The sequence below is a fragment of the Sorghum bicolor genome, chromosome 1, assembly GCF_000003195.3.
Source record: "Sorghum bicolor cultivar BTx623 chromosome 1, Sorghum_bicolor_NCBIv3, whole genome shotgun sequence".
Classification (NCBI taxonomy): Eukaryota; Viridiplantae; Streptophyta; class Magnoliopsida; order Poales; family Poaceae; genus Sorghum; species Sorghum bicolor.
Window position 1 is genome coordinate 50,796,843 of NC_012870.2, and position 13,050 is coordinate 50,809,892.

General features: G+C 42.9%; 2 long non-coding RNA genes across 2 annotated transcripts; both read right to left on the reverse strand.

Moving 5' to 3' along the window:
• LOC110435532 lies at window positions 7,826-8,851 on the reverse strand. Its single transcript, XR_002453254.1, has 2 exons — window positions 8,820-8,851; window positions 7,826-8,035 (listed from the first exon to the last, which is right to left on the reverse strand). It is a non-coding gene; the product is annotated as an uncharacterized LOC110435532 (long non-coding RNA).
• LOC110435529 lies at window positions 8,840-11,834 on the reverse strand. The gene is made up of 3 exons (XR_002453246.1): window positions 11,782-11,834; window positions 10,670-10,815; window positions 8,840-8,919 (listed from the first exon to the last, which is right to left on the reverse strand). It is a non-coding gene; the product is annotated as an uncharacterized LOC110435529 (long non-coding RNA).

A 13,050-nucleotide genomic window follows, 5' to 3' on the forward strand; every position in this document is an offset into this window, starting at 1 on the left:
CACAAGTGAGGTAACTCAATGACACGAGCAATCCACTAGAGTTACCTTTCGGCTCTCCGCCGGGGAAGGTACAAGACCCCTCACAATCACCGGGAGATGGCCACGAACAATCACCAACTCGTGCCAATGCTCCTCCGCTGCTCCAAGCCGTCTAGGTGGCGGCAACCACCAAGAGTAACAAGAAAACCGCAGCTAGAACGATCCCCAAGTGCCACTAGATGCAATCACTCAAGCAAATGCACTTGGAATCACTCCCAATCTCACAAAGATGTTTAATCTATGAAAGAGATGAGTGGGAGGTGTTTGCTTAGGCTCACAAGGATGTCTAGTAGTCAAGAATGCCAAGAGAGTAAGCCCTAAGCCGGCCAACAACTATTTATAGACCCCTCAAACAAATAGAGCCGTTGGCTCTCTCACTGGGTCTAACTCGGGATCACCGGACGCTCTTAAAGGGGCACCGGACGCTCAACACCTGCGTCCGGTGCTACAACGTCAACCACGTGACAGAGTCTAACGGTAACATGCAGAGCACCAGACGCGTCCGGTGTACACCGGACCTGTGCGCAGAGAGCTCCGCAAACTCGCAGGGTCACCGGACGCGAGCCACCGGACGCACAACACCTGCGTCCGGTGCTCACCGGACTTAAACTCAGAGAGCTTTGCAAAACGGACCTCACACCGGACACGGACCACCGGACGCACAGGCCTGCGTCCGGTGCCTGTCGTCCGGTGCCTTACCCTAGCTGGGCCAGGCACTGTCTGCACCGGACGCTCAGACGCAGCGTCCGGTGCTCCAGAAGCCAGCGTCCGGTGAGTGTTTTCTCAGCGAGAAACACTCCCGCGACTTCTCCAAATTTTCCACCGGCGCAATAGAAAATATGCACTTCATTTTCTCGAAAAGCACCGAATCCCGCCGAGCTTGCTTAGGGAGAGAGGAACCCATCCTCTCTCTACCCTTCAAACTCCACCTCCTTCTCAAAGTGTGCCAACACCACAACGTGTAAACCAACATGTGCACGTGTGTTAGCATTTTCACAATCATTTTCTTTGAAGGAGTTAAGTTAGCTCACTAGATTCTAAATGCATGCACATGAACAATGACACCTTGTGGCACTTGATAACCGCTTAGCCAAAGAATTCCCCTCTTTATAGTACGGCTATCTATCCTAAATGTGATCACACCCTCTATAGTGTCTTGACCACCAAAACCAAAACCCTAAGCAATACCTTTGCCTTGATCTCCATAGGGTTTTGTTTTTCTCTTTCTTCTTTTCCAAGTTGAGCACTTGATCATCTTGTGGTCATCACCATCATCACCATGATCATCACTTGCTCCATCACTTGACATGTACCAACCTCATTAAGTCTACACACACTTAGTATAGAGGTTAGTACTAGGGTTTCATCAATTATCCAAAACCAAACTAGGGCTTTCACCGTCTCCCGTCGATGCGGCATGTGCAGAGGCGGCGGCGGAAATACCAGCGATGGCGGTGGCGGTGGCGGCGGCGGTGGCGGAGGAGGACGTGTCTCCAACTGCTGCAACCTCGCTGCTGCATCCCTCGTCTTCTGCATCATAGTGCCCATCGATGTCTCGGCGACCGACTTCCAAGCCTCGAGGTCGTTCAGCTTGTCCAGAGTCGTCGTCATCATCTGCTGAAACCCGTCCAACTGGCTCGCCAAGTCCTTAACTCCAGCGAGCTGTGTCGCCATCGTCTCCATCGTTTTCTTCAGGTCATCAATGGAAGTCGCCATCTCCAACTGAAACTGAGTCGGCTTCCTCTTCGGCGCCAGATCGACGAAGATCGGGAAAAAAAATTCGCTCCCCGCAGAGGCTCCTGATACCAAATGTAATGATCCTAACGGAGGATTCTGGGAATTTGGAGGGAAATCTAAGCTTTATTGCAATTGATAACAGGTTTGTATACAAGAGCGGTCAAGCCACTTGGAACTACTACTGCTATTTCTAAGTTCTATGGAGTATTCCGTTATCAAAACCTGTCCTCCCTTCTTCCCCAGTTCTGCTTATAAGCAGGTCGGCAAGCACACCTGTCGCCAGAACGGCAACCGCTCGACCCTGTATCCGACAGATGGTTACCACGCCGTGTCCTTTGGGTCCACCTGTCATTCCCTGACAACAAAGCATGCTTGGCCCCAGCCTGTGCTTCTTCATTAGGCGTCACATTCAGCTTCCAAAATGTTTGGGGTAAATGTTTCAAGAAGTCAAGTAAATAAGAGAACTTTCAACCGCACCGTCTGTCACCTGTTGAGGTTTCCTTTTTTATGCTGTTTGAAGTACTTGCTTGTTTGAACAGAAGGCATGGGACAGTGCCAATTTCTATTCAATTATTTATAAAGAAGAGGAGTTACATGGTTTGATAATCTGAAAAGATAAAAAAACAGTCAGGCCAAAAGAAGGGTGAAAAACTACTCTACTAAGGACCTCACACCGCCATTAACCAAGCTTCTGCCTCTCCCTTGATCTCGTTTAGAAGTGAAGTGGTGGAAGCTTCCTTATGCCGCACAACAAGGAAGCGTTTTGGCACAAAAAGCATAATTAAAGAACGAATTTCTTTCTTAGGCCAGTCTCAATATATAGTTTCATGATATAGTTACCAAGACTATAAACTAGGTAACCGAGCGACATAAGTTTTATGGAGATGAAACTCCTCTCTCATCTGATGAAACTCCTTCATTTAATGACCCTGTCAAGTCAGCAATTTTACTTATGTGGTACACTATTTAATATGCATGACACTCTAATGAAACATGCATTGAAACTAGCCTTAGAGATCCTAGAGGTTTTCACCAGCGATGTGCACCATTCAAGCACAGTGTCGGAGGGAGACCAAGCGTTTTGGCGCACTTGCAGTTGCGGCCAAGTGCTCCATTCCACAACCATCAACCAAATGCGTCTTAAGTACCTGCAAGCCACCAGGAGGCGGTGAGCTGTTACCATGGTGTAGTGACACAATGGCAAGATAGGGTATGTGTCCATCCCTGTTGTGCAAGTCTGTCAGATGTCCAAACCCTATAGGCTTTGTTTAGTTCTACCCAAAAACCTAAAACTTTTGAAAATTCTCCGTCACATCGAATCTTTAGACGCATGCATGGTGTATTAAATATAGATGAAAATAAAAACTAATTACACAGTTTGGTCGGAATTTATGAGACGAATCTTTAAGCATAGTTAGTCCATGGTTGGACAATAATTACCACGAACAAACGAAATTGCTACAGTGTCACGAATTTTTTCCTTCCCAAACTAAACACGGCATAAGCCATGCAAAAAGTTTGCACTTTGGCAGTCTCCAGGACTTCCAAAACAGTGTTTTAAAAGTGACTCGCGGTGAAACAAAAAAGCCTTGTATGCAGAAGCTGTAGTGAAAAGACCATCTCTACCATCCAATTGCACGTGATTTTGTCGTTGACTCCAGCCGTGAGTTGTACCTCCTAAAGTTCTAAACAGAGGGCCACATGTTCTTTTATCAATTGCACCGTGATTGTCCATGGATGTCCCAAGTCTTGCAGCTAGGTATTATTTTTGCAAAGCTGCTTGCACCGAGTGGTTTTTCTTTCGTGATGCCCTTGAGGACGGTTGGTACGACGTTGTTAGCACACCCTTCTCACAACTATGATAATAACCAGTAATCTGATACAATATGAGAGGAATTAGAGTTCAGGGGTATCGAAGCAAGCAAGAGGATCGAGATACAAACAGGAATCAGAATAATCTAGAGAAGTGTCACGGCCCATGGCGGCCCATGAACAAGACTAGTGATGGCTAGGCTTATGCATTTGGTATTGTAATAGACTATGACATTGGGTCCCAGGGACCAGTCGGCCTTAGGCCTTTATATTTCCAGCTTTGGCTTGTAAGACAATTAAGAAATATTTTGCTATTGAGTAAACGGAAGACAGAGCCGACATCTGTTCCTTCCTCGTCCGCGATATCCTCCTTGTCTCTCACGTCTCCGGCGATCGCCGGCGGCCACGGGTGTTACAAGTGGTATCAAAGACAGTAGTTCCTCGGCACCCACCCTATCCCTCCCAACTCGACCTCGGATTCGCTTCGCAGCGGCGCCAGACAACACCGCTCGTTGCAGATCGAGGGCATACGGGTTCGGACCACCAATTACCTGCTCGATCGTGTCGATCCACCAGCCACAAAGGCGCACGGCGGCGGCGTGACGGGGTAGCTCGCGAATCCTGCGAGCACGGGCGTACGGAGGCGGCGCGACGGGATCTGGACGCGGGGCACGACAGCCACGTCTCCAGCTTCGACTTCGCCATCATCGTCTGGGGTTCGGCATCAACTCGACGGGTTCGGCGGCGTGAACCACTGTGAGCTACACCTTCTCGCTCACGATTTGACTCTTTCTCTGGCTCGCATCGATTCCTAGCCCAGGGTTGCAGAGCATTTGTTTCTGTGTAAAATTCCGTAAGCTAGTTTCGATTGTTGAGTGGTGGCGTTTGGCGAGGAACTGTCCTTCGATTTGGGTTCCGGAGCATTGTTTCCGTGGTAAAATTCCTCGATCGAGCCTCAGTTCCAGGAGTTGGGGATTGTTGTAGCACGCGGAAGGGGAGGCTCAGCTGAACCTGTTGCTGCAACACCAGTCGTTTTGCTGTAACTCAAAGTTTGGCACAACGGCGCCATCCAAACCAGTTCAGCCTTCGGCTCAGACAAGGATACTGCTGGAACATATGGCTAGCAGTGTGGAAGATGACAACAAGCGTTGGGGAGACCTAATGGATCACCTGGATCTCCTGTCTCAGCGGTTAAATGATATGGGTCTTACTCAGCAAGAGGTGAAGCAACAGTTGACTGACACTATCCGGAAGGTCGATCAGTGTACAGCGGAACAACGCTTCATTGCTCAGCAAGTCCGGGCCAATGGCCAAGCTGTTGCCCAGCTGACGGTTCGCCAGTTTGAACATGACACTAGTTCAGTCAGCGAAGGGTCTGTGCTTGCTGAAGATGAGCAGATGATGTTCGAAAATGTGTTTGCTGCCAAAGGAAAAGCCCCTGCTAAATCTGGTCCTCATCCCAATTTCAGGCACCACAAACAATCAATGAGGGCTGACAGTCTTCCTCATCATGTGTTGCCTAAGATGTTGTTTCCCACAACAGATGGCACCCAGCCAAAGATTTGGTTGGACAAGTGCCTCAATTACTTCCAAATTTATCAGGTGAATGAGAATCTCTGGGTTCAAGCTGCGGCTATGCATCTGCAGGACAATGCTGCGAAATGGTGGCAGACATATAAGGTTCACCACACTCATGTTACCTGGCAACAATTCTCTACTGATATTCAAGATACATTTGGTCTCGATGATCACAGATCTGCCCTCAATGAATTGTTGGATCTTAAACAGACAACTACTGTAGAAGAGTACACTACACAGTTCAAATCTCTCCAGTTTGATGTCACCATGCATGACTCCCAATACAATGAGCTGTTCTTTGCAACACAGTATGTAAGAGGACTCAGGGAGGACATCAGGGCTGTGGTGGAACCACAAGTACCCACAACAGTGGAAAAGGCTCTAGTCATTGCCAAAATTCAACAAAGGGTGATTGATAGAAGCAAAGCCAAGTACCAGCACAAGCCGCCAAATACTAAAGTTCAGCAGCAGAACAAACCTGAGCCTAAGCCCAATACTATTTATGGCAATCTTTGGCGAGACAAACAGCTGAGGGACTATAGAAAGGCTAATAATCTGTGTTACCAGTGTGGCGAAAAGTATGAACCAGGTCATGCTGAAGTCTGTACCAAACGCAACAAACCCCACCTCAATGCTTTGGTAGTCAATGATCTGGACAGGGAATTAAGTGTGGACCTTCTGAATGAAATGGCGGTGGACGAAATATTAACAGAAACTTTTGGCCAGCTGTCTCTCAACGCTTTGGCTGGAACTGAGGGCACCAACTCTATTCAACTGAAAGCCATGGTAAAAAACAAGACAATGTTGATCTTGGTGGATACAGGTAGCAGCCACAGTTTTGTGAGTGCCCACTTTGTCAATCAGACCAGCCTTCCTACAGAGCCTATGACCCAGCAGAAAATTAAGTTGGCTGATGGCAACTGCATGACCACAACTCACAAAGTTCCCAACCTCCAGTGGTATATCCAGGGTCACACTTTCACCAATGATATGATTGTGCTGGACAGTTTACCTTATGATGCAATATTGGGATTTGACTGGCTGCAACAATTCAGTCCCATGCACTGTGATTGGGTGGCTAAAACACTGCAGTTTCACCTCAATGGACAGTGTATTACCTTGCAGGGTATTCATTCCCCACCACTGTCCCTTAATAGCATTTCTGCCAAGCAAATGTTCAAATCCATTCAGGGTAATGATATTTGGGCCTATGTGGTCGTGGACCAACCTGCCCTGGATTTCCAACACTCTAAAGATGCTACTGAGCCACCAGAGGATGTTAAGGACCTTCTCCTCCAGTATGCTGATATTTTCCAAGATCCCAAAAACCTTCCACCCCATAGAGCTTATGACCATGCTGTTCCCCTGTTTCCTGGTTCTCTTCCAGTGAATGCAAGACCCTATCACTATTCTCCTCAACATAAGACCGAGATTGAGAACCAGGTCAAGAAACTCTTGGAAGCAGGCCTTATCACTCACAGTCATAGTCCATTTGCCTCCCCAGTGTTGTTGGTTAAAAAGAAGGATGGCAGTTGGCGCTTTTGTGTTGATTATCGCAAGCTCAATGACCTAACAGTGAAGAACAGATTTCCTATGCCGATTGTGGAGGAAATATTGGATGAATTGGCTGGTTCAAAATTCTTCACTAAATTGGATATGAGATCTGGATATCATCAGATCAGAATGCTACCCGCAGATGAATACAAAACTGCATTTAAAACTCACCAAGGCCACTATCAATTCAGAGTCATGCCCTTTGGCCTTACAAATGCCCCAGCTACTTTCCAGTGTATTATGAACCAACTGTTGCAACCATTTCTCAGGAAGTTCGTCTTGGTCTTTCTAGATGACATTCTTATTTACAGTGCTACCAGACACTACAAGGTTTCACCCCTGATGCAACGGCCTAAAAGTGTTGTAATATGCCAAGAATGGTTGCAATACATAAAATTGCAACACAAAAAAATCGTTGGTAGGCGTTGCCATAGTAACTGTGGTCTAAAGTTTGCACCACGACTAATTTTGGTGTTGCAATAGTTTTTCCCCTATTGCAATACTAGGGAGTGTTGTTGCAACACTATATAGTGTTGCAACCCATAGTATAAGCAACCACGCTGGGTGTTGCAAGCATAACTATTGCAACATACCTGCCATTGCTAGAGATACTTGTTGCCACATACCTGAAGAGTAGCAATAGGTGCACTAGCAACTACAGGGGGTGTTGCAATAGTACTTATTTCTACGCATCAATAGCATTGCAATAGCTGGACCATCTATTACCACACTATCTATGTGGTTGCTATAGGTAGAACCCTCCTATTGCCATGACAAATATTTGGTTGCTACAGGTGACCTCTCTATTGCCACATTATCACTATGGTTGCTATAGGTGGAACCCTTTGTTGCCATGATAAATATTTGGTTGCTAGAGATTCTCTCTATTGCCACAATTAATATTTGCTTGCGATACTTGGACCCTCTTTTGCCACGCTTAGTATTGTGTTGCTAGAGTTTGGAGACTATTGCTGCACCCACTATTTCATTGGTACACTGTTTGTTTGTTGCTATAGCATATATTGTAATACCAAATGTTTATGCCGATATTCCATATTGCAACCATGAAAAAAATATACATAAACTTTTAGAACAATAATATATAGTCAATAAAGCATTTAGACAAACATTAATGCAAAATATGCTATGTACAAATCATCTCATATTTGGCTTAGACACACACACAACTCACACATAAGGTATCAAACACACTTCATATCAAAATCTAATAAGCCATGTCTAGCAGTGCAAAGAAGGTTGGCTCGATGTTGACCATCATATCACTCGTGTGCTCCACTTAACCTCCAGCTTCCTCCTAAAAAGTATCGTTGACATTGGTATATGCATTAGTTAAACAAAAAATTGTCAATATCCTCACAAAAAAACTAAAATTGCAATATAATATTTTGGCAGTAACAAATGGACTCAGTGAAGTAAGCAATTTGAAATCATAAATTAAAGACTAATAGGTTTGCAAATTTGCAAAGTCAATCATAGTAAAATTATCCATGACTTATCTTTGGAGAAGGGGAGAATGAACCCATTGACTGAGAATGACTTTATTGGAGGGGAAGAAGCAAAAGCAACACAAGAAAACTAGATCATGTGTACTGAAATGAATTGTGAAATTTAAACCTTAAATTATAGATACAAATACCACATGTACATAAACTGATAAATGATATCAAAAGACGAGCACGTATAAAATCTATTGACACCATACATTTACTGATATTGTGATTTTTAATTTTTAAGTGCAACATGACAAGGAGTACAAAGACAGAACATTGCTAGATGAAAAGGATCATTTTAGGTGATGCTATGGTTTTGGAAGGATCACAGATCGGCGTATAACTCAGAGATGAATCTATGGCTACTAACAACCAAATGTTAATTCAGAGCAGAGCTTGTGACTCATCCAAATTATATTCAGTGTGTGTGGGGGGTAGAGATTCAGATTAGCAGCACATTCTGCACTGATTGAGATTACCAATGAAGCTACACAGCAACAGAATACCCACTTTGACTGATCCTAGCAACACCAAGATGAAAAACAAACCTAAAGAACAACAAGAAGCAATTGCAGATCAAGCCCTCACCACTCAAGGACACACCGGTTGTGGAACTCTTGCCTGCAGCTGGTCACCTGGCAAAGGCAGGAAGAGGGTCTAGAAGCAGAAGCCGCTCCAATAACAATACCTACAACAAAAATATCAAAATAAATAAAAAAAAAATAAAATTAGCTTTCAGTAGAAATTATCGTCCTACATGGTCTGAACAAAACCCGATTAGGCCACAAAGATTCATATTAGGCTGCCACCAAACCACACCTGTTATACATAGCCACTAGATGACTAGATCCATTGTCCAATAATGATGATCCATTTTTATTTTGCTAAATAACAAACTAAGGCCTTGTTTAGTTCGCAAAATTTTTTGTTTTTGGCTACTGTAGCATTTCGTTTTAATTTGACAAACATTATCCAATCACGGAGTAACTAGGCTCAAAAGATTCATCTCACAAATTACAGGTAAACTGTGCAGTTAGTTTTTATTTTCGTTTATATTTAATGCTCCATGCATGCAACCAAAGATTCGATGTGACAGGGAATCTTAAAAATTTTTGCGAACTAAACAAGGCCTAAAGTTATGTCAGACCTCAGTTCTTAGTACTCAGTAAGTCAGTATAAAATTAAATATGCAGTTGCAACCACATACTTTTACTATCCATCAATCTCTCCAATTCTAAATGGGGACATGAAAAATAGGTGACAAGAAGCATATAACTGTGTACTTGCTATATTCATATTTCAGACTTTCAGAATTAATAATCTAAGTACTAGAGCTAACAGCCTAAGTGCCTAATACAATAATACACCGACACACACCTAACATGAATAAAGTGATTTAACAAATGCATCATCTAGCAGTCTGGCACTAGCAGACAAAGCAATCTGAAACATTTAACTCTGTTATTTACAAGAGCACACATTATTTACTTTTGGAGAACAAAGCACATATTGATTTCTGTAGAGGAGGATGGAGCAGGATTGCTAGACTCAGTTGAGTTGTCAGTTTCTATTGATGTCAAGGTGTAAAGTTCTCAATTGAGTTCTTAGTTTCTGACACTCAGCCACACTCACATGTCAGGTCATCACAGCAAGATTGTAACAAATTTATATCACAAGTCACAAGCAAAAGCATAAGGCAAAGATCAGCCAACACCACCTGTTAGCCATGCAAAACTAAAATTCAGCAACTCGGTCTGTAACTGTGAGTGACTTCTCATCATTCTACAATAAGTGACTATGCCAAAAAAAAAAGAATTAGCATAATTTTAGCCACTAGGGTCATGCAATGGGACCAAAATAATCTCATAAAAATTTAAGTTTGAACTATGTTGTACTATTACCAAAACCTGATTCATTGAGCATGATGTAACACTGGTAATGGATCATGATTTAATTGTACTATTATGTTTTTCTGTGTGCCTTTCTGAATGTAAATCTTCTTCTATCTAGTAGCGAGTTAAATATTATCTTTTTCAGGCAAAATTTCAGTGTGCTGATTTGAATATGAAGCTTAAATTAGACTACAAGCAAATGCAGAACTATGTGATCCAAATCATTGCATTCTCCAGTTTAGCAACAATATGTAAATTTGAATGGTTTGTGATTTGAAGTTAGCTGATAAAAATCAAAACAGCTAACAAGCATCAGTGAATTTGACCTTCATACTTTGGTAAACACCTATGCAGAAATCTAATCAAGATTTGACCATATGCTGTAGTCATTTATCCCATGGTCCCCAACAAGCATCAACTGCTACATTTAAATAAATCTAATGTAAAAGGGCATCCTGAGAAACAACAAGAAATAATCCTTAGTTTGACATCTCTAGTTGCAGTTTAGTCGGTCTAATTGGAATTACTTATAACACTGAAAAATACCTGTATATTGAAAGGCCATGTAAAAAAACAAAAGAAACATGGATGTTGCAAAGTCAATGAATTGACTAAGCATGGCCACAGCTCCACCTTCTTCCCTGTGGCCTACGCCTTCTTCAGCACCTTGCTCACCTCCAAAAATGTTGTGACTAGGAATATAGTGTATAAATTTTATTACAATAGCAAGTACTACATCATATCACAACAACAAGTATAGTGTATAAATTTTAACAACTATGGACAGCTCATGCAGCCTACAAAAATGCTACATTGAAAACACAATTCTGTTTTTACCTCTCACAGAAATACTCATCTAAGGCTGCAACTTCTACACTCTACTAACAAGAATAGGATACTGAAAATTTTCATGATTTATAGATGAAAGGAACTTGCAACAAAAGTTAAATAACAGATATATTATTCTACTGTTCTACACCCTTACATGTGATCCTTAGGTCTGAAGCTTTTAGCATAGCCATAAATTAGTGAGGTATGAAAAGATAAAACACTAAAAAAGATCAACTATTTGCTAGGTGAATATAATGACAGGGTGTGCGGAAGCAAAAAAAAAAGGAGCTGCATGCAAGCATGCAATCAATTCGGCAAGGCAAGCTATGGTTTCTAGTGCATGTATTCATCTATTTGACATCCAATTATCTTTTTCCATGTCATGCTTTCAAGAATTATCTAGCGCAGTTTTCATGCACAAGAGACCATAGCTTGTTTCATTCTCTCATGTTCGGACTCTAAAATTGTATTTGTGAATTTGTGATGTCAATAAGTTTCATTTACGACAGCAAGAATTAGCAATATTCAACATAAAACCACTTAGAAGTTCTCACCTTTAATTTTAAGTTCCAACAAGAAAGAAAATATTTCATTTTTAGTACAGAATGTCAAATTGGACTGCATATGCTTGCTTGTTTGTATGGTCATTACTGGTATTTAGAGAATAGCTGCACATTCTGAGACGACGCCTAGTGTTGAATTAAAATCATTAAATTATACATTGTTGACCCGCACAATCGTTTGTTGGTTCACCTTATTAAAATGGAAATAATACGGTAACCATACTTGTAGATAGGATGGCGTGTAAATGATGTGGGCTTACTGACCTTATTACGGAACAGCTCCATGTGGTTCTTGTGCATAGGAGTCCAGCGGTGGATTCTGTAACAGAACCGCCCAATTTACAAGAGATCAACTACGAAAAACTCCCGCTAAAGCAGTTGCTTTAACGTAATCGAACTCTCATAAACCCGGTAGTCCGTGAAATCACGAGGGATTTCAAACCAACCATCTTACAAGCCAAGATCGTAGTGATTCAACATAACAAGTCACATGTTACATCCATTTCACAAGTAGTTTGATATACATCAGAGTTCAAGATAGTTATTACAACTTGAGTTGAAAAGTAGCGGAAGCAAAGTAATTTGAAACTAATATTGCCCTTATTTCAAATACATGCCAGTATCCAGGTCAACTCCAACAAAAGCAACATAGATGAGGTAACTAAGAAGGATCATGCCCATGATCTTACTCCTCCACTATGATAGGAGTCATCCAACTCTTGCAGTAGCCATGATACATCACAACCTGCAACAAGTGGGAATAAACCCTGAGTACGAGAAGGTACTCAGCTAGACTTACCCGTCATAAACCAGAAATAATATGACACCAAGGAGTATGCAAGGCTTTATTGGTGGAGCTAGCTTGACAACACTTTTTGCATAAAAAGCTTAAGTTGCAACTAAGTAATCCTTTCAGGTATTTAGCTCAAGTTAATAATCATTAACCTATCATCTAGATTAGCACCTGTACTAAAGCAATCACTTGATTAAGATACAACAATAGTACCCATATTTGATGTGGCATTTCCCACATCATCATCATACCATAACCATCCAAGTGTTCCATAAACATTACTACGAGGACGGGGCTCAAGTCAAGTGCTCACTATCCAGGAGCGATGGCGATTCGAATCGATTTCTGACCAGCTGGCGAGTTATTCCCCACACAAACCACACTCACTGATCAAGTGAGCTACAGGTCACCGTATTACACTATCCAGGACCAATTCGTGGGTTCGGCAGGCACCGCCAGTACCCGAGGACCGTTCCGGCGACCGAGGTATCCAAGGTATACCAAGGTTGCGCGCCGCGCCCTCTCGTTCTCCTCAACCATCACCAATACAGCGCATGGCGGCTCGATTCCCGGCCTGGATAGTGTTCAGGCTTCGCGGTCGGAACGACTTATTCTTCCAGCTAAGTGTGGGGCATGCGTTCAACATGACAAGAGAGCCGTCAACGATCGGTCCTTAATCGACACAGGCGGGGATAGGTAGGCACCCAAGAACTCCATGCCGTGGTGCTTCTCTATCATCG